This window comes from Rhinolophus hipposideros (assembly GCF_964194185.1).
Source record: "Rhinolophus hipposideros genome assembly, chromosome: 3".
NCBI lineage: Eukaryota > Metazoa > Chordata > Mammalia > Chiroptera > Rhinolophidae > Rhinolophus > Rhinolophus hipposideros.
The window spans coordinates 14,579,852-14,599,668 of record NC_138049.1 but is presented as its reverse complement, the minus strand read 5'-3'; the positions used below and the strand labels follow the sequence as shown (position 1 = coordinate 14,599,668).

The 19,817-nt window shown below is 43.8% G+C and overlaps 1 protein-coding gene across 1 annotated transcript in view; it reads left to right on the top strand.

Annotated features, from left to right (window-relative positions):
- Positions 1 to 2,373: 2,373 nt before the first annotated feature.
- Positions 2,374 to 19,817, top strand: part of PLEKHG1 (pleckstrin homology and RhoGEF domain containing G1) — a 214,113-nt gene continuing 196,669 nt past the window's right edge. The window contains exon 1 of the mRNA XM_081044592.1: positions 2,374 to 2,501. The gene's annotated coding sequence lies outside the window, so the exon portion shown is untranslated. The remainder of the gene's footprint in view (positions 2,502 to 19,817) is intronic.

Below are 19,817 nucleotides of genomic sequence, written 5' to 3'. Positions count from 1 at the left end.
GGTTTTTCCATCACTTATGCTTGTGGAGCCAATTCTCAGCAGTAAAGTCCCTCTTTCATAAATACTTTAAGTGGTTTCTGTTTCCTTCTTTTGACCTTGACTGATTAGTATTAATATTAGTATTGTTATTGTTAAGACCTCTCAACTAAAGAATTTTCCGGATGCTGGATATGCCATTAGAAAGTCATTTCACTGGCTTCTTCTCCTTAAAGGGGGAGAATAAGGGAAGAATGTTACTCACATGGAATGCTACATAATAGCTTTTTCACAACTCTTATGTTGTCCTCTTATCCACCCACCCACCAAACATTTTGTATCTATTGTGAGTTAGGAGTTGAGCTAAGTGCTGAGTACACACAGATAACTGGATACACAGGTGTGTCAGAACAGGTGATTTCAAGATCACTCTCTCATGATCAGAAGGGTAGAGAGCACTTATTTGGGAATCAGGAATGACAATTAGGGTTAGGTGCCTACGGCTGTGCTTGTTACTCAGTCAGTAGAAGAGATTTCCCATTCCTTTTGCCACCTCCCACCTCCCAGCTCAGGAATAAAAAGCTGAAGTGAAGTGGGCTGGACAGGAATTATAATAACCATTCCATAGATAAAGAATCAAAGTTCAGAATTGTTATCTGCCTCAGGTGAGCAGCTGGTAAGTGACAGAGTCTGCAGCTGGCAGTCAGATCACACTGCTTCACTCTACGTCATCTATACTAAGAAATGTGTGATTGCATGGGGCCAGAGAGTACGGTGCAGAGAAAGCATTTTTCAAGGAATCAGGAAACCCTAATTCTCCTCACTTCCTCTCCAATTTGTCCCCAACCGCCTTCCGTCAGACACAGACACATTCATCAGTTAGCTTCTTTGAACCTTAGGTCTTTTGAGTGTCCAGGGAGGCCCAGCACCTAGCTCACAGGATTGAAAGAGACCAAAATGTACTGGACACATGTGAGGTGCTCTGCTCACTTCTATTGCAAGTAACAATATAGAGAGATGGAGTGACACGCACAGTTTTGTGTGAGCTCCAGGTACTGGAAAGAGTCTGATGAAGCCTCTTGAGCCTCAGTTTTCTGCCTGTGAAAGGAAACTAGCACCTGTACTGTGGACCTCACGTGGTGATTGCAAGACCAACTGAAACTTTGCTTTGAAGATGGCAAATTTAGTCCCATTTGCAAATCGTCTACCGTGTCCCATTGCAAATCATCTGCCGTGAATGTATTCCAAGCATAACCCTCAGAGCTTTAGGTAATACAAGTCAGTTGTGGAGACAAAATAAATTTTAAAACTGAACATAAAATGCACATTGTAGGGAGAGAACGGGACCACTGTGTGGCCCTACTGCACAAAACCTTATTTTGTTTCAAATCTTTATTATAATTTCCATAACCACGTACATGCATAAACGTAGATAAAAAGGGGAAATCAACAATCATAATAGCTAACATTTATCCAGGCTTTACTGTGTGCCAGGCCGTCTGCAAGGCCTTTCCTGAGCATTATCTTATTGAAAGCACAGCAAGTCCACGAGGTAGGTACTGTCATCATTCTCCCCGTTTTACAGATGAAGACACTGAGGCACAGACTTAAAAACTCCCTCAGGGCCTCACAGCTAGGCGTTGGTAAAGCTGCAAGTCTGTGAACAAGTAATGGAAGAGTGCATTCTTACAAATGACTAAACCTACTGGAGTCAGTAGGCACATCTGATGGTATGGCTGCCTTTGAAGGCAGAGGTGTTAAGAAATCTCTGCGCCTGCCTTTGAGGGTTATCTTATAGGCACCTTTAACTCAAGTCCTAATTTTATCACAAAGCGGTGCCTTTAAACATCTATCTGGTTGTCACAAAGGTTAGTCCTCTTTGCCTCCTTTTTCACTTTTACTTTCCCTAAGCAAAGGTTATTTGGTACATTAACTGAGGTGATTAGGGTAATGATGCCTGAAAAACAGTGAGTTTCCCCCTTTTTGTACATATCATTACCCCGAGCTTCTGTGTAACACTAGAATGTTGACTTAAAAGAATTATTTTTGGTATTATTTTAAAGAAAAGAAAAAAAAAAAAAAACCCTGAGGATCCCGGAAAATGAAGAAAAGTGACGTGTTTGCAAAAACAGTAGCAGGATTTTTTTTTTTAAATCCCCCCCGCCCCAGGGGCTGTAATTTGACTGCTCTGTTTGGCAGCGCTCCAGAGACAAGTCCAAGTGCTTAATCTCTCTCCCTCTCTCTCTCTCTCTCCCCTCCGCCTCCCACCTTCCTCGCCCCAGGGCAGAGGGGAGGCGGGACGGGGGGATCCGCTGCTCGCGGCCGGCGGAGTCCGCAGCTCCGCGCCGAGAGGGGCGGGCCGGGGCGCGGCCGAGCGGCGGGGCCGAGCCCGAGGAAGAGGAAGTCGGAGCCGGAGCCGCGGTGCAGGGCGCTCGGCGGGCGCGGGAGCCCCGCGCAGCGCAGCCGCCCCTTCCCCGCCGGACCTGCAAGAAGCGCGGCCCCGGCTGCGGAGCCTCCGCTCTCGGGTAAGCGCCGGCTTTGCCTTCACACCCGGGGTGCTTTTCCAGGGGTGGGTCGCCCCCCGGGAGATCGGGGCAAAGGGACCCAGAGACCCTGGGCTGGGCGTTCCAGGTCCGCAGGTGGAGACGGACGCAGCCCGACGCCGGGGCCCCTCTCCCCTGCGCGCTCCCTCCCGGGGGGGGGGGCAGACGGTGTCGGGAGCGCCCCCGCCGCCGGGACCTCGGGCCCGCCGCTGCCGGCTGCTGCCTGGAGGGGGCGGCCCGCCGCCGCCCGGCTCCGGGCTCCGGGCGCCCGGCCCCCGCGCCCCGCGCAGCCTGGACCTGGCGGCCGGGTGCTCCCGCCCCTCCACCCGCAGCCGCGGCAGCTGCAGCGCTGGCTTCTCCGAGAAGGAGCTTCTACGTGCACCGCGTTGTGTTACAAAACCCAGCCCCACAGCCAAAGCAGGCAGTCCCCAAACGGTACCCGAGCATCAGCCGCCCCGGGTGCCTGGGCCCCCGCGTGGATGAAGCGCGGCGGGCGGCGGGGGCCCCCGCTCCGCACACAGGCCTGGGGGAGGGGCTCGAAAGCCGGCGTCCCGTCCGTCACGGGGGTAACAGGTAACACCTGGTCTCCTCTGGGACTTGGCCCACCTTTCTGGCCTCGCAGGACAGGAGGGGGCTGGCTCCGCGGGGGACGCCGGCAGCTCGTCCGTTGTGCCCTGCGTTGGGTCAGGTTCGTACACAAGAAGCCTAAAGAGGGTCTAACCGGGAGAAGTCGTTAGGCTGTTCAGTTTCTCAGCGTTCATTGCAAACAATGAGGTGGGTCATATATTTTTTTTTTTACATGCTCTGGTAGAGTCTTGTCTGTGGAGCCGGCATTTCGTTAAGTGCTGGTCCTTCGCTCTCCCTTTGTACCACCCTCAGGTGGCCACGGCTACTGCACGTATTTTTAAAATCACTGAGTGTGAGTCCGGTGGGAGGCTGTTTCCAGCCAGCGGCACAAAAGACACTGCCGGTCTCCGAGGGAGAGCCAGTTTGGGGGTTTTCCGACAGATTGCTTACAGAACTACCTTGTGTTTCCCATTTAAACCAGAAGGAGACCAGAATGTTGACTCGAGGTCAGATTTGTCATCGAACAGAATTCCAGGCCCGGAGAGCTGGTGCAGGGCTGTAAAAGGAGTTATCAAGTGTTAACATAGGCATCTTCTGGAGTCTCAGTTTCTGTAGTTGCCATACTTTTCAAGAATTTATAGACTTTGGACTTTGATGGAACATTATTAAAACCCAAGCCCATTCCGTCAGGGAGTAAGAAAACTACGTTGTAACTTGGGCTTTGCCAGGTGAGACCTCAGGTGGCCGTGGCCGCTGCCCTCAGAAAGTGGTTGATACCGGCATGAACCAGGTGGCTGCAGAAGCTTCAGGTTCACCCTTCCCTCCGCTGCCCCTCTCCCCGTGTACTTATTTGGTCTACAGCATTTAAGACTTACATACAAAAGTGATGGTTTGGTATACGATCCTCGGCCTTCTCAGTTCCTCACTTCTTGTCTTATTTGAAGCCCCGATCTAAGCCACCGACGATGTGAAGACATGTTTTTCCCCAGAGGTCTGGGACCTCACTGGCTTCACCCTCCATAGGGCCTCCACAGCCATTACTGCATGACCTTCCTTGTCCCTCGGTAGCCAGCGGGTCCCTGAGTGTCTCTGCTGAAGGGCAAAGCACAGTGAGAAACAGTTCTCTGGCTGTCAGACCCATGCCCTCATCCTGCTTGTCCTGGATCCAGGACATTTCCTGCTCATCTCCGTCTTTCCTGTGGCCATCAGCTTCCTTCAGTGCCTATAACAGGGGGATGATTGTTACCAAATACAAGCTTAAATACTTCCACGGGAGATTCAAACTGTACTTCAAAGAGGTTAAATGATCACGTTTTAACAAACCCATAGGAAGTGGCAATAATTTTGCAAACCCAAGAATGACCAGTACTATTTTGTTCTCCTCCTGTGAGATGACTTTTTAAGTGATTTAATTAAGATTTAATGGTTCGCGGTCTGACATAATACGGGAAATGCTTCAGTAGCACATCGTTTGAGCCCTTAGTAAACTAAAAGCAATTCCTGGATCTATACTGTGTTGCTTAATGGCTGCAATCCACTTTTTGCAGATTTCTCCCACCCTCCCCCACTCCCTTTTCATTGCTGGTAGCTGGTCAAGCAATGATCATCTTTTCATCCTCCTGCAGGTATAATTAGATCCATGGAATATTGAAACTAGAATGTGGGGATACACCAAATCTTGGATGATCTAAGCCCCTACATCTTAAAGATTTAGGAAAGTGCTAGTGGTTAAGATCCAGTGCTCTGCAAGTAGCCGACCTGGGTATGAAGTTTGCCTCTAGCTCATTAGCACTGAGACCTTGACCCCTCTACGGAAATTATTTGGACATAGATTATTTATAATCAGGAAAATATAACAATCATAGTTGATTACTCTCTCTGGATTATCTCACCTTTGCTCATTTCTTCCTCTGTAATGTAGGAAATAAAGGCCTTTCCTTCTGGAGTCATGCGGAGCATTGACAATGATTAATGAAATAATCCGAGAGTTTGGCATATTGTGTGCTTTGAAAATGATGGCTGTTGATAAACTGAGTCCCAGAAATGAGTGATTTTGCTGGAAGTTACATTGTCAGAGCTATTATTTAACCTAGGTTCACTTCTCTTTCGCCTGAACTGCCCTCCTTAGAAATGATGGTAGCATGGAGGCATTTTTAATTAAATGTAATGGGTCAGTCTTTGAGGGAGAAAAAAAATGCCATCTCTTTTGACCTATGAAACTCATGATTTCTAAGGCAACGTGTTCATGTATTCAATCAAGCAGGAATGGGAATAGAAACATTTTCTAGACAGAGACCCTAAACAATCTAGTACTTGGGTGTGCTGGGCATCTCAAACATTCATGTTTTATCACCGCCTGTATCAGCCTTGTTTTGGAAAATGAAAAGCTAACCCCAAATTATTCGGGCCTTCAGATCCATGGGCGTCTGTGCCAAGTAGAACTTACTGCAGAGCCAAGTAATTAAGAGCTGACAGCATGTTCCTCTTTATGTTGCTCGTGCTGATGAAAAGCAACAGATGCTTTAGCAAAGGTGATAGAAATATAGCCTAACCATCCTTGCAAGGGGGCCCAGGTTTGGTGCAGAATAACCCGGGCCACAGCTTATTCGGATGCTGCGTGTGTGATTCCCATCCCAGTGCCGAGGGTTGACTGTACATGATATCTACAGTGGTTTTCACGTTGGAGTCATGTTTGAGCATCTTTTCAATCTGTATACACAAGCTCACCAAAGGAAATGTGGTGTTTTTTGGTTTGTTTGTTTATTTGTTTGTTTGTTTTTGATGAGATATAAGCCAAGTAAAAATTTCCAAAGCTAAACATCTTCTTTTGGTAAATATTGACTTACTGTTTGATGGAAAGCTAAAGAATGCTGGATTCGTGGAACTGTAAATTCGTAACCCTCCTCTTCTTTGCCCCTTCCCATATCATCTTAGAGGAAAGGCAACTTGAAGTGTGTTAATGTTAGGCTGTTTTTAAAAAGATTCCAGCTACACCCACTTGGTGTACTAACCCGATGAGATGAGACGAGAGTCAGGGTTTTCACAGGTCTTTAATTAAGAAAGTTGTTTTGGTAAAAGCTTTAATAACCAGGGTGCTTTAGAGGCTGCAAAAGCCCCTTATCACCAGCATTAGGAAAGGGAAACAGTTACAGCATTTGACCAAAAGCTAGCAAGCCCTTAAGTGTAAGAAGGACATCTTTTTAAAATATCCAAGACAGAGTTAAAATGGGTATGAGTCTCATAATCACTAAAACTTTAGAATTTTCATAAGAGGAATTACTAAGTCAATAAATCACCATACCATGAAATTAGCTCTAATCACTGAAGTGGTAAATGGATCTATTAATAGTTCTCTATGCGTCTCATCACATTGAGCCCTTAAGTGATCTGTGTCTGAATAGAGACAGCGGAGGATGATGAGAAGTTCTAGATCAGGGGGCGATAAACCGATTCTGTACAGAGCTAGATAGTGTTTTAGGCTTTGTGGTCCTTGTATGTCTCTGTCATAGTATTTGATTGGCGGTGGGGTGGTTTGATTACAACCCCTTGAAATTGTAAAAACCACTTTTTTCTTGAAAGCCATACAAAACAGGCTGCAGGCTGGATTTTTCCAATTCTATTCTAAGTGACATCATCTATGTTTGTGATAGCCTGCAATATTTTTGTGGGGACCCAAAATGACAAATTTCATAGGCTCTATCTAAGCTGATTTCTGTATAGACTGACTTATAATCAGATTTCCTTTGTCATTCTTTTTTTCCAGCCACTTTTCTTTATTTTGTCTTTACACTGGTGAAGCCCACATTGAAATAGGTCATTGATGAAGCTCATTGATCATATGAAACAAAGTTCAGACTCTGAAGCATGGCACCCAAAGCTCTTGTATCTCCATTTCTTCTAGCACCTCCCTACTTATCCCATCGTCGCTGTCATTCGAGGTAACTTGCAGAGCCTCAAGTGGGCTGTGTTCACTCTCAACGATGGAGGGATCCTTCCATACAAGTTTAAATCTCCATCTCTTCCTTGGAGCCTCTCATCTTATTGGGCAGAGATGTAGACACCTCCATCTCTATTTTCACACAGGACCTTATACATGAAGTACTCAGAAAGACAGGAGTGTTCAAGGGTGGGGGAACAGCTTTATTCCTGTCTGTCGCTTCAGGGATCTTGCCAGACACCTTTGGACCAGTCTCAGAATTCAGCACAGAACTTTCCAGGGCCCGTATGTGATATGCAGCACAACATGGTGCCTGTCTTTCTGGCTTTGAAGTCAGGCGGAACTGAGGTCTCGTCCTGGCTTCTCCACTTACCTGTTTCAGGTTCCTCCCTCTTTAAAGTTGTTGGGAATAAATAAGATTTTCCTCTGTAAAGCATTTAGTTCAGGGTCTGACATGTAGTAATTGCTCAATAAATAGTAACTTTTCTTCATTCCAGAGCCATTTATTGAGACCCTGCTATGCCTAGAATGATGCCTGATGCTGTCCTAGGCCAAGCAGTGAACACAAGAGACATGGTTTCCATAGAGATGCGATCAGCAAAGAGAAAGAATCAGCGTGATAGATGGGCCACCTCGGACTGGTGCTCCAGGAAGCCTCTCAGAGCAGGCAACATTTGAACTGAGATTTTAATGATATTGATGAGTTCCTGTTTCATCAAACCTAAGATACTTCTGAAATACGCCATTTAAAAAATTACCACTAAGAAAAGAAATGCTGTCGATAAAATGGACACCGCCTCCTGTGAGACGCTTCCATAAATTGTGGAAAAAGTGTGTCTTAGCATCAATATAATGCATTAATATTTGTGCTCAATAAGTATCCATTGAATAAATTAGTCTTACACTATGGTTGCTCATAAGATTCTACTCCAATGGTTTACATTGTAACTGAGTTTCTCTCTTCTGTTTCTTAGCTCTGGGAAGTTGACTGGGACCTGTCAAAAGAGTTAAATAATAATATAGCAAATGAAAGTTTTGTAAGACATTTGTGATGGGATGTGTTTTAAAAAGTTTAAAACTTTGATCATTTGAATGAACAAAATGTATTAGTGAATCCTGTTTAAGTGAAACTGACCTATAGGTTCTTGGGTAGGAGGGAGGTTGAGCAGGTCTTGCCGCCAGAAAATTCCTTTTGGCAGCTGTCTGCAGAGATGGGTGAGTCCTTAAGGCACACAAATGCCTTCTGAAGGGCAATGAAGGCATTAGCTCAGCGCTCAGTGCCTTCTGTTTTCTAGATTTAATTTAACATAAGTACTCCTCTTCCGCGTCCAAAGGGGCTAATCATCGCTCTGATCACGCAATTCCTTTCTGACAAAGAAATGGAGGCGCTCCATTTACAGCCAACCCCCTTTCCTCCGGCAAGCCTCTGGGTTTCATACCCCAGGCAGTGTTCCCCTCCAATACTTCCCCAGCCTCCTCGCTGTTTAGAGAGTAGTTTACCACTTAAGTCTTTGCCTTCTGACCACCCTCTAAACTCTGAGTCTTCCCTAAGACCTTTTCCTGCACCCAGTTTGATGTCTGTCATCTCTCCTCCAGCTCCCCCTTCCATCCAGGATTCTTTAACTCCTCAGTTTCTGCCTCATTGGGAATTTTCTCAACATTTGGCTATTTGTAGCTGTAATTAAGTGTGCTTGCATGCTGTTTGATTTTAATTTCAACATGCCACCCATGCTGGCTCTCCACAAAGCGTACCCTTCCTGATATCCTCTGGGAATCTGCTCCTTTAGGGGTGCTCTTTCCAGCTCCTCCCATCCTCTCCCCACTCTGCGATGAAGCCTGAGCAAAGTTCTCTCCGGCACCCTGTCTGACTGGGAGGGGTGGGGAGCTGCTTGGCCAAGGAGGAAGAAAGTGCAGACTTTTTCCTTCCAGAGCCACCTCCTTCCTCCCTCCACCTTCTCATGTGACTGAAGCCCTCATGCTTTAATTGGTCTTGAAAACCAACATCAACTCTAGCTGAAATCCGAGTCTTTGGAAACTAGTAGACACAAAGGAAAGGGCATTGGTAGGCATTCCAGGGATGCGTGCTCACTAGTGTCCAGCCTTAGGATGACTGAAGGCTGTCTCTGTGGTTGGGGGTGGAGGGGGAGTGGAGAAGGAAGATGGGAGGCCAGGTGGAAGGGGTGAAGGGGTGGAGCGGCGGATCCCAGGCCATCTCAGAATTCAGCCCTCTGGCTGTATGATTATAGACAGTCCTCAAACACGAACGTCTGTGCTTCTCTGATGTGCTGCGAGAAAGGAAAAACTGTAATCTGGGGTGTAAATATACCATCCTGTGTTTGCTGCCTCTAGCCAAGTAAACCTGTTATTAGTTTAAGCATCTATGTTGTGCTGGAATATTATAGATACCTCAAAGGAGGAAATGGGAGCTGGGCTGAAACAGTTTACAGTTTAAATATTCGGGTGTCTCACTGAATATTTAAAAATTGGAATCAACTAAATACATGAAATACAAAGCCTAAGAGTCAAAATGAGGAATATAGGATTGCAGGGTGGGTGGGAAAAGAGCATGTTAGAGGGAGGCATAGACTTGAAAAGTTAATTTTTTTAAAGAAAACCCTTCCCTTATATCATGCCTTTCCCATCCTAGATCAGGGTTTTTAGAGAGTTGGTTAGTTGCTAAGGGATAATGAGAGTTAGGACAGGCTGTAAGGGCGATGAGATGGGCAGGGAAAAGAAGTGGGCGTGCAGATGAGCTGACTAGGATCTGCTGAGTCCAAGAAAGTGTTTGGGGAAATATTTGGAAGCTTTTGGAATATAATGATGGAGGAAAATCTTGGTGGTCTTGGCTGTTTTCCACTTTTCTTGACTGTCTATATAAGCTACATGCTTATTTACCCGCCTCCTATAACAGTTGTTTAGATTGAACTCTAAGGAATGCCATTTAGTCACAACATTTAATGAGATCTGATCTTGAAACTAAAATGGCAAAGAAAATAATGTGAAAATAATGGTTCTGTGGCACGTGGAACCCTGTGGGCCACAGGCGTCCTCTGTCATAATGAAACATTACCTTTAGTAACTTAGAATCCAGATGACTTCCAAAAAGTGTTATTATTATGAAGCACTCTTACGTTTCCTTTCTGTCTTTCTTTTTGGAACTATCCTCCTATGAGAGCAAATATTATGAAGTTCTGAAAATTGAGTTGTAATGAGCTCCAGCATAACATTGCCTTTCAAAATCCAGAGTACCCCTGAGGGGCAAAAAGATTTGTTTGCTTTATGGTCCGCCTTATCAAGATGCAGTGCTGTCTAATCTAATACTACAGTTTAAGAAATTTCCAAATAGGAAGTTCACAGGTATTTCTTTTTAACTTCTTTTATAATTCCTGTGCTCGCTGAAGACACAATAGCTAGCAATAATTATTCTGAAAATCCCCGTGGTTTTGGATTACTGATCTGTGCAGAAAACATACTGTGCAGAAAACATACTTTGCAAATGTTCCGAAATGTGTACCATACTCTTGACTGAGAAAATTCTTATTCGATACTTTAATGTGCATAATAGATATAACAATCATAGTAAATGCTTTTTGCTCTCTTTGCTTACTTTTCGTAGTACTAAGTCAAACATTGTTTCTGTGACATTAATTGTGGGGAAAATGGTATGCATGGAAGAGATCAATTTGTTTTTCTAAGGTCTGAAAACCCAAAGTCGAAATGTATTAGTGGTCTGGAATTAGGCAGTCTATATATGTCATTTGAAAGTTATTTGGGGATAAAAACCATAAAATAAAAATCTTATGGGTTTGAATGCGTACTGTATGTATAGGGTCTAGTAAATAATAAGGCATTAATAAATAGTGGCTCTTTTATTGTTTACTGGGTATCACACTTAACTGTTATTCCCTGCTCCTAGATGTCTGGAACAATAAACCAACATGAAAATGCTGGGAAAAGCCATCCAAGTAGTTGGAGAAGGGCTTTCAGTTTCCTTAGGCAAATGTCAGTTTTAAATAAGAGGAAAGAGGAGCACATTTTTTTTGTTTGTTTTACTGTAGTAGAGACATAATTATACTTGGGAATTCCTATTAGAATTAGTTTATTCAATAAATATAATTCCCTAAGTTCTAGGGATACAGTGATGAACAAAACAGACCAGAAATGGAGTGAACAGGAGGGAGGAAATCTCTATGCAATGAGTGCATTAAAGAAAAGAAAACAGGGACATGGGATGGGGGTGGGGCACTCTATTTGCCTGGGTGGTCAGAAAGGCCCACGTGAGAGGTAACGTTGAGCCAAGGTTTAAATAATAAAAAGTGACCCAGAGAAGGTCTGAGGAAAGAACATTCTAAGCAGGAAAAAAAAAAAAAAGATGTATGGAGGCCTTAAGAGAGAAATAAGCTCTGTGTGTTCTAGGAAAAGAAAGGCAGCCTATGTGTGTGAACAAGCAGTAAGTGGGAGATGAAGTTGGAATCCGGGCTTTATAATATCAAAGGCCTTTCCATGGCTTAAAAGTGCAATGCAAAGCCACTGTTGGGTTGCACGCAGCGGAGTGACATACCTGATGAGTGCCCAGTTCTCACTGAGGTAGAGCGGTTGGGAACGATGGCAGTGGTGCAGAGAATATCCTAGCAGAGGAGGTGGTGGGAAGTGGCTTGATTCAGCATGGGAATGTCAGCCAAGGCAATGCAGCTTAAGGAGAAGGAATTGATGGGAAGAAGCTGTGTGGCCACTCTGCTTTGCTTTGTCCTACATGCTTACCAGTCTCCGCCTTTTACTTCCATCGCCCTCTCTTCTTTGGCTCTCGCAAGTAAAATAACCAAGGCAGCACGTGGCCATGAGTGATGCTACCTGTGAGCCATGTAAACTCTCCTCCCCACAGGTCCCCTCAGAGCTACTATGTTCCCCCCAAAATAAGACCTAGCTGGACCATCAGCTCTAATGCATCTTTTGGAGCAAAAATTAATATAAGACCAGGTCTTATTTTAATATAAGACCAGGTATAACATAACACAACACAACACAATACAACATAACATAATATTTACTGGGTCTTGTATTAGTTTTTGCTCCAAAAGACGCAATAGAGCTGATGGTCTGGCTAGGTCTTATTTTCAGAGAAACATGGTAAGTACCCCTTCCTTCCAACTCCTTTGCATCCTAGATTCCTCGTTTCTAGTACTTATGATGTGGCATTTCCCATAACCATTTAGTTGTCTGCCTTCCCTCACTTGACTGTGAGCTCCTGAGAGCAAGTGGTTGAACAAAATAACATTTTCTTTTACTACCTGGAATGAGCCTTAAGAAAAAATTCAGGCAAAAATCTCAGTTTTCACAAATTGAAGAAAGGAAATTCTGCACAGGTGGCTAAATCTTTAAAAAAGAAGAAGGAAGAAGAGGAGGAAGGAGGAAAGGAGAAAAAGGAGAAGAGAAGGAAAGATGAGGAAAGGGAAGGTAATGTAACCCACGGGAGCAATCTAAATGTACTCTGAGTTAACACTCCATAAAGGTTCCTCGAGGAAAGCGTTTTTGTTCACACGATTTTCTATCAGGGGAGTTCAGTAGCATAGGTTTGAAAGTTGTATGGGTCTGCAGTAAATGCAATGCTAGTAAGTATTTATGTCCATTGCCTGACTTTCCCTGGTTTATAGTACACTTGGAAACTCAACAGTGTTTACTCTGGAGTAGAAATAACTATCAGAGAAACTGTAGTGGTAAGAAATCTTTGTAATGTTCCAAGCCAGTTGAATGACTACTAGTTCCAGACAGGATATCAGCCCAACTCCAACCCTGTAAACATGCCCTCATATGCATGGCGAGGGCACCTGAGATCTTTTGGTGGGCTGTGACTCTCCTGGGGCATAGAGATTATGCCATATTCATCCTTGTGTTCCCAGTGGAGACCGTGGTCATGGGCACACTTTGACCTTGAATCAATTGTCTGACTTGAAGTGTGGTCCAATTTCCACTGTAGAGTGGAATTGAGAAGTTTCATGGTCAATGCTAGTGTGTGAGTTTGGTGTGAAAATCTGAATTCTAGTTTACCAACTTAGAACTTAGAAATGTAAAAACATTTAAAAAGTTTAAAAAGTCTGTTTGTTATTCTCCTATTCAGAATTTAGCATTCTTACTGGGGGAAAGAAAAACATAAACGAATATAACCAAACACATCGTTTAATGTTGGTACAAAAATTGCTCTGTTATTTGTCAATTTAGTCTGTTAAGTCAGGTCTTCGAAGGATCCCATCATACTAAAAGGGAATGGATTCCTGGTTTTATTTAGCCTAGTTTTGGTTACTATGCCTATTAAAAAATTGTGAAATGAAATTCCTCTTAGAATATTCAGATTTAAATTTTCTGGCTCAAGTAGTGAAGCCCTATCGTGTCCAAATAAATCAAGAGAATAACTGCAATGGGCCTGTCTGAGCCTCCCACCCTTATTCACAGATTCTGGGATGTATCTATTGGCTTTGACACAGCTGATTCAAAGTCACCCACCCAGAATTGGACTCATAATCTCTATTTGCAGACTTACCTCTAACTTCCTAGGGTTGTTTTTCTTCCCCTCCTTATCCAATTCTTAGTTAATAGCACTCAATTCACTGGTCACAGCAAGCCACTTTCCTTCCCTTTCCTGCCTTGTCCAGTCAGTTAGCAATGACTTCCTAAGTAGTTCTCAGTCCATATTCACTTATTTATGCCCCCTTCCCACCCTTTTGGACGCTTATCTCTTGCCTAGACAAGTAGAATAATTGCTGAGCTGACATTGATTGCTACATCTGGAACACAAATCTGACCGGTGAATGCATTTTCATAGGGGCCTCTTCTAATGGCTTAACCCAAAAGAAACGGTTGATGATAGAACTTAAGGTAGAGATAAAAGTCCCAGTTAGGGAGCTTTCCATGTTTCTCTGGTCACATGCCCCATCTCGTTCCTCAGATCCAATCCACAGGCAAACCTTGTGGGCTCCACCCACAACATGCAGCACCTACCACTCCACCTGCTCCCAGTTGGTCCAGTCCACTGCCCTCTCTCCCTGGATAAGTGCAATAGATCCCTAACTGGTCTCCTTGCTTTTAGACCCATGCCCCCTGCTATCTCTTTCCTACACAGCAGCTGAAGTGATCCTGTTCATATGTTGACTCATTCCGACCCCTTTTCGCGGTTTCTTATCTCACTCAGAGTCAAAAGCAAGTCTAGCGAACAGCCTCTGAGACCCTCCCGGTCTGGCCCCTGCTCTGTCCTCTTGCTCTGACGTCATCTTCTGCTCTTCTCCACATGCTCACTCTGTGTGGGCTCGATGGCTGCTTTGCAGTTTCCCAGTACCCGAACAAGCTCCAGCCTCAGTGTTTTCCTTACTTCTGCCTGGGACATTCTCCCCCAGATATGTATTAAAGCCTTACTGTCTTACATCTTCCAGTACCCTGCTCAAGTGTCCTCTAATCACAGAAGTCTCCCAGATCATGCTTCATAAACTCGGAACCCCCATGCCTTGCAAGCCATAGCCTTCTCACCCGACTTCATTTTTATGTATAGCATTTATCAACGCCTAACAAAGGAAACGTGTTTCTTCTCTGTCCTTCATGAGAGGAGAGACCGTGTGTTGTTCACACTACATTTCCGATGTTTTAGGAATCGTGCCCAGCACAGACAGAAGCTTAAACATTTTTTTAGTAAATTGGTATCACCTGACCAATCACCATTTCTTGCCTCTAAATCAGGTAAGTTCTGGTTATCTGATACTGTTATACCACATTCTAAATAGATGGAGATCAGCAGCCGAAGGTGCCGCGTGTGGATAGATGTGTGTGGTGGTGGTGGGTGTGTAGGTGTACAAGTTGTAGACAACCCCACCTTCCTCCATTCCTGCTCTCATACCCCTGGGCTTCTGAAGAAATTTCCTTGGGGTGGGGTGCGGGGAGGAGGGCACTGGGCCTCTTGCCTGCAGTGTGTGCTCTCCTAGTGCCATCCTACCGAGAAAAGCTTGCTCTGGGCTGTTCCCCCATATCTGCCCTCCATTCCACGCAGGTTGCTCTCCCATACTTTGCCTTATTCCTCCACAGTACCCACAGCACCACACATCTCGTGTGTGGCCGACACTCAGGAAATACCAAGTTGCTGCTGGATATTTATGACTACTCTTTTACTCTTCATTTATCCAACTGCTGCTTATCCATCACAATAGGCATTGTGGTGTGACGGTTAAACAGTCAGACTCTGGAGCTGGACTACCTGCATTTAAACCGGTCCACCACTGAGAGTTTGTGTGACCTTGGACAAGCAGTCTAGACTCCCTGAGCTTAGGAGCAGCTTCATAGAGATAAGGGAAAGAATACCTACCTGTTTCCCCGGGTTATGATGAGGATCAAATCCAAGCATTCTTTAACATGCTTGCAAAACCTAGTTCTATCATACAAAAAAGTTAGTGCATATCAGCCATTGTTTTCGTCAACACTTCTTTAAAACTCACATCTTTCATAAAACTCAAATTGCCCTCTTGTTTCTCAGAAAATTGAGTCCCCTTTGATTACCATTTTATTCAGCTTCATGTGTATTAATGCCGTACACTTATGCAATTGTCAACTCATGTCTTCTTAATTTATATGTATAAAATAAATAAATACTACATCCATGTAGAACTACTTATCCACCACTTCCGAGCATTTCCCACCTCCTCTCCCTGCTTTATTGTTCTGCATAACATTGTATCTGTCTAATCGACACACCATAAATTAATGTTTATCTTTTTAAGTTCCATGGAGGGAGGAATTCATCTTTTGATTAAGGAAATTTTCAAATAAACACAAGTAGAGAAAATAGTATGATAAGCCCCTGGGTGCCCATCTTCCAGATTCAACAATAATAAACATTTTGCCAATCTTGTTTTATGTTTCCCCACTTGTCGCTGTCTCCCCCACTTTGAATATTAAAAGCAAATCCCAGGTATCATGTTATTTAACCCATAAATACTTTAGTATACATTTCTAACTGATCAGGACACACTTTTCCATATAACCACCACACAATGAAAAGACCTACTAAAAATGCAGTAGTTTAATTCAACTCTGACCCTGTTAGGGTTGAAATTTCCCTGTTAGAGCAGGGGTCTTTTGCCTGTTTTGTTCACTGCCACCTCCCAAGTACATAATAGGCACTGCAATATTTACATGAATGAGTGGATAGGTTGTAGTCTTCAATTTTATTTTTGGACCACAACGTCATAAAAATGTTATAAATGCTGATTGTGATCTTGGGCTAATAAAAGAAAGCCCACTTGACTCCTAATGTAGCTGAGGCATAGCGCTGTCTAATGTGTACGAGTACTGTAAAACTAACACCAGTGTCTTAATGAGCAAGAGCCTTCAGAGTTCGAACTGGGGAATCGGGTGTCTTTGAACAGGTCTCAGAAGGGTCTGAAATTTCTCCTATCCTCACCTTCTGGAACAGGAAATGAAATTCATGATTCATTCATACTTTTAGAATTGAATGGATTGTCTTTTGAATATGAACTATACTACTTACTAGCTATTTCTTCATCCATAAAATGGAGGGAAATTATAACTACTGTATATTATTGTTATGGACATATAATAATAGTGAATAAAGTGTTACACAGTGCTTGTCCTTTAGCAGCTATTTAATGGACAATTGTGATCTTTCCCTTGTCACCAAGACACTGTTGTTGACAGTCTCCAAGGCGAGAGTTCCCCAAACAGAAGGGAAGACCCTCAGGGTAGACTGGGGGCAACTGGCCATTGCCTACCCAGGCCTCCCTGCCCCTCCATCCAGACTCTCATTCTCTTTCTGTCCAGGTTGGCCCTTCAGGGTTTCTCACTTTGGTTCTGGTCTACTGGGGAATGGGAAAGCAGTGCTGGAGTTTTACTTCTGGACAGTACACTGCCCTTTGGGGGGTTACTTTGAAGAACTTTGACTGCTAATAAGGAGATTTAAAGAAATCCCTATGGTTCTACCTTCCCTTTTGAGTAAACACTAGGGAACAATAGTTACGTGAAAATCAGGTTTTGTGCTAACCTGAATGAATGACTGGTTTATACTTTAGACTCTTATCTAAGTAAGATTATTGTCAGGCACATTGGGTTCCCTAATAAATTTTTAGGTCACAACTAGTCTTGTCAGGAACACATTGGCCAATCATTCCTCATAACAAGTTTAGACAAAAGTTTGTTTCCATCTCTACCATTCATCAGATGCATGGAAATGCCTTCTAGGTTTCATGATTTGAAGTAGTTGCCCTCTATTTCCAAGACCGCACCTTGCTCTGAGGCAAATTAACATGGTACTTGAGGTGAATAAAGCTTTGGATAACCTGTAACCTCAGCAAAGCTCAGTCCCTCTCCACAGCACAGAAGGTTTCAAAGCATTAGATCCAACTCTGACAGCATTGTACCAAAACATAGAGCATTGAGCCATTTCTACACCACACGTCTGTGTTGACTCCCCTCCCAGCAATCCCAAGCACAAGCCAGTGTTCTCTGTTTGCTCTTGTTGGTCTTCCTTCACCCTCCCGAAAAGCTGGTATAGATGATATATCATAGAAACGTATATAATTTTGAATATAACTTGATATATTTCAATATAACTTGAAACCTATATAATTTTACTAACCAATGTCACTGCATTACATTTAAAAGAGAGAGAGACAGAGAAAGAGAGAGAGAGAGAGAGCGCGCGCGCGCGAAAGCTGGCTTCTGCTTTATTTCCATTTTTCCTTCATTGCAGTCCCTTCTTTCTCAATCTCCCCAATGGGAATCTTGTAATACAATTTCCTTGAAGTCTCACAACAGGAAAGATATAGAGGTGTAAATTTACATAGGCTAGAACTTCTTGTGAGAAGAACAAAACTAGGAGGGATTACAGTGGGTGAAGTCTGCTGTAAGGAATAGGGTGGAAATTCTACATGAGGAATAACAAGGTCACTGGAAGGGGCAGGGTCTCTGGGGAGCAGGCATGGAGGAAATGAAAGGAAGCTCAGGGAGCAAGGGTGCCAGTTATGAAGCTTCACCTTCTCATTCCCGTTTGCCCCCTGTTCTGTCTCCTGGTGTACCAAGGAGTAACACACCCTGGACTGACTGATGTGGCGGTGGCAGCAATGGAAATGAAAGCTAACATCGACTGAGCCCTTACTAGTCCCCGCTTTGCATATTATTTACTCATTTCATGCTCACAAGCGCTTTGAATATGTGAAATCATTCCCGTTTCACAGATGAGAAAACTGAGGTATAAAAAAGGTTCTATAACTTGTCCAAAGACACCCAGCTAATCGATAGCAGCATTGGGATCAGAGTCCCAACACACTGGCTCCAGATCTCACACTCATAGTACACTTGATATATAAGGTTGGACAATTACATTGGCGAACTCATTCTAGAAAAATTGCTACATAACTCATTGCTGAATATCACTATGGTCACCTTTGAAGTACTCCCCTTAGGAAGCTATGCACCGATGCCAGTGTCTAGTCCACCATTCAAAGCAATTTTGGAGCTCTTTTTCTGGAATGGCCAGCAGAACTGTTGTCGTATTACCTTTGATGTCCTGAATGTCGTCAAAATGTCTTCCTTTCAATATTTCCTTTATCTTCGGGTAAAGCAAGAAGTCATTGGGGGCCAGATCAGGTGAGTAGGGAGGGTGTTCCAACACAGTTATTTGTTTACTGGCTAAAAACTCCCTCACAGACAGTGCCATGTGAGCTGGTGCATTGTCGTGATGCAAGAGCCATGAGTTGTTGGCAAAAAGTTCAGGTCGTTTAACTTTTTCATACAGCCTTTTCAGCACTTCCAAATAGTAAATGTGGTTAACTGTTTGTCCAGTTGGTACAAATTCATAATGAATAATCCCTCTGATGTCAAAAAAGCTTAGCAACAGTGTTGCAACAAGTTTGCGAACTTAATTGTCAGCCTTGTAAAGGTTAGGATTGGATACAGCCGCCGGTGCTGGGGAGACGTGGTGGACACAGCTCTGAGTAGGTCCCCGGGTAGTGGGCAGCTCTGCTCATAGGAACCTAAGTGCCTCTGTCTCTGCCCTGAGAGGTGTCATCTTAACTTTGGGACAGCCATATACCTAGTTAAAATCGTGGATTGTGTTATTGGAAAATAAAAGAATGACTAGATCTGGGACAATTCACTTGACAAGAGAAAACGAAGGTGACATAACGAGGTCAGCTGGCGATCTGGAGTGAAGGAATGCCTATGGCCAGAGTCACTGAACACACTGCTCCAGTACCTTGCAAAGCTGTGGCTCACAGTAGTTATTAAAGTACTTGAGTGATTGTTGGGGTGTCTTCTCTAAAGGAAAAAACCCATATCTAAAATGTTTAACATTTGGTGGGATGCCCCGTTTTAAGTATAAATAAATATTAGATAATAGTGTTTGATTAACAACAGGGTATTTCCAGCAAATATTTCATCAGAAGCGGTCTCTTCTAGAAGGAAACTTCTAAAGATGCTAATCATCATAGGATGTCAGCCATTCACGGTGACGTCAGGAAACACCTAAACACTGATATGGTCCACTGACCCACTTCAGCTTAACGTCTTGGCAGAACTTGCTTTTCTGTCAGAGGTTTACTAATCAGACAGTAACTTGAGAGACTCCACATTTGGACTAAATTGATTAATCAAAGAAGTGATTGAGGTTGCCATATTCTCAATCTATTGTGATTTTTTTAAAAATTGGTAAATGTTCAAGTCCTAGAATTAAGACCTAAATTGAGGGAGGGATGATTTAAATGTTATTGAGAGTATTAGAAAAAAATCAAGAAATTGGATAACAA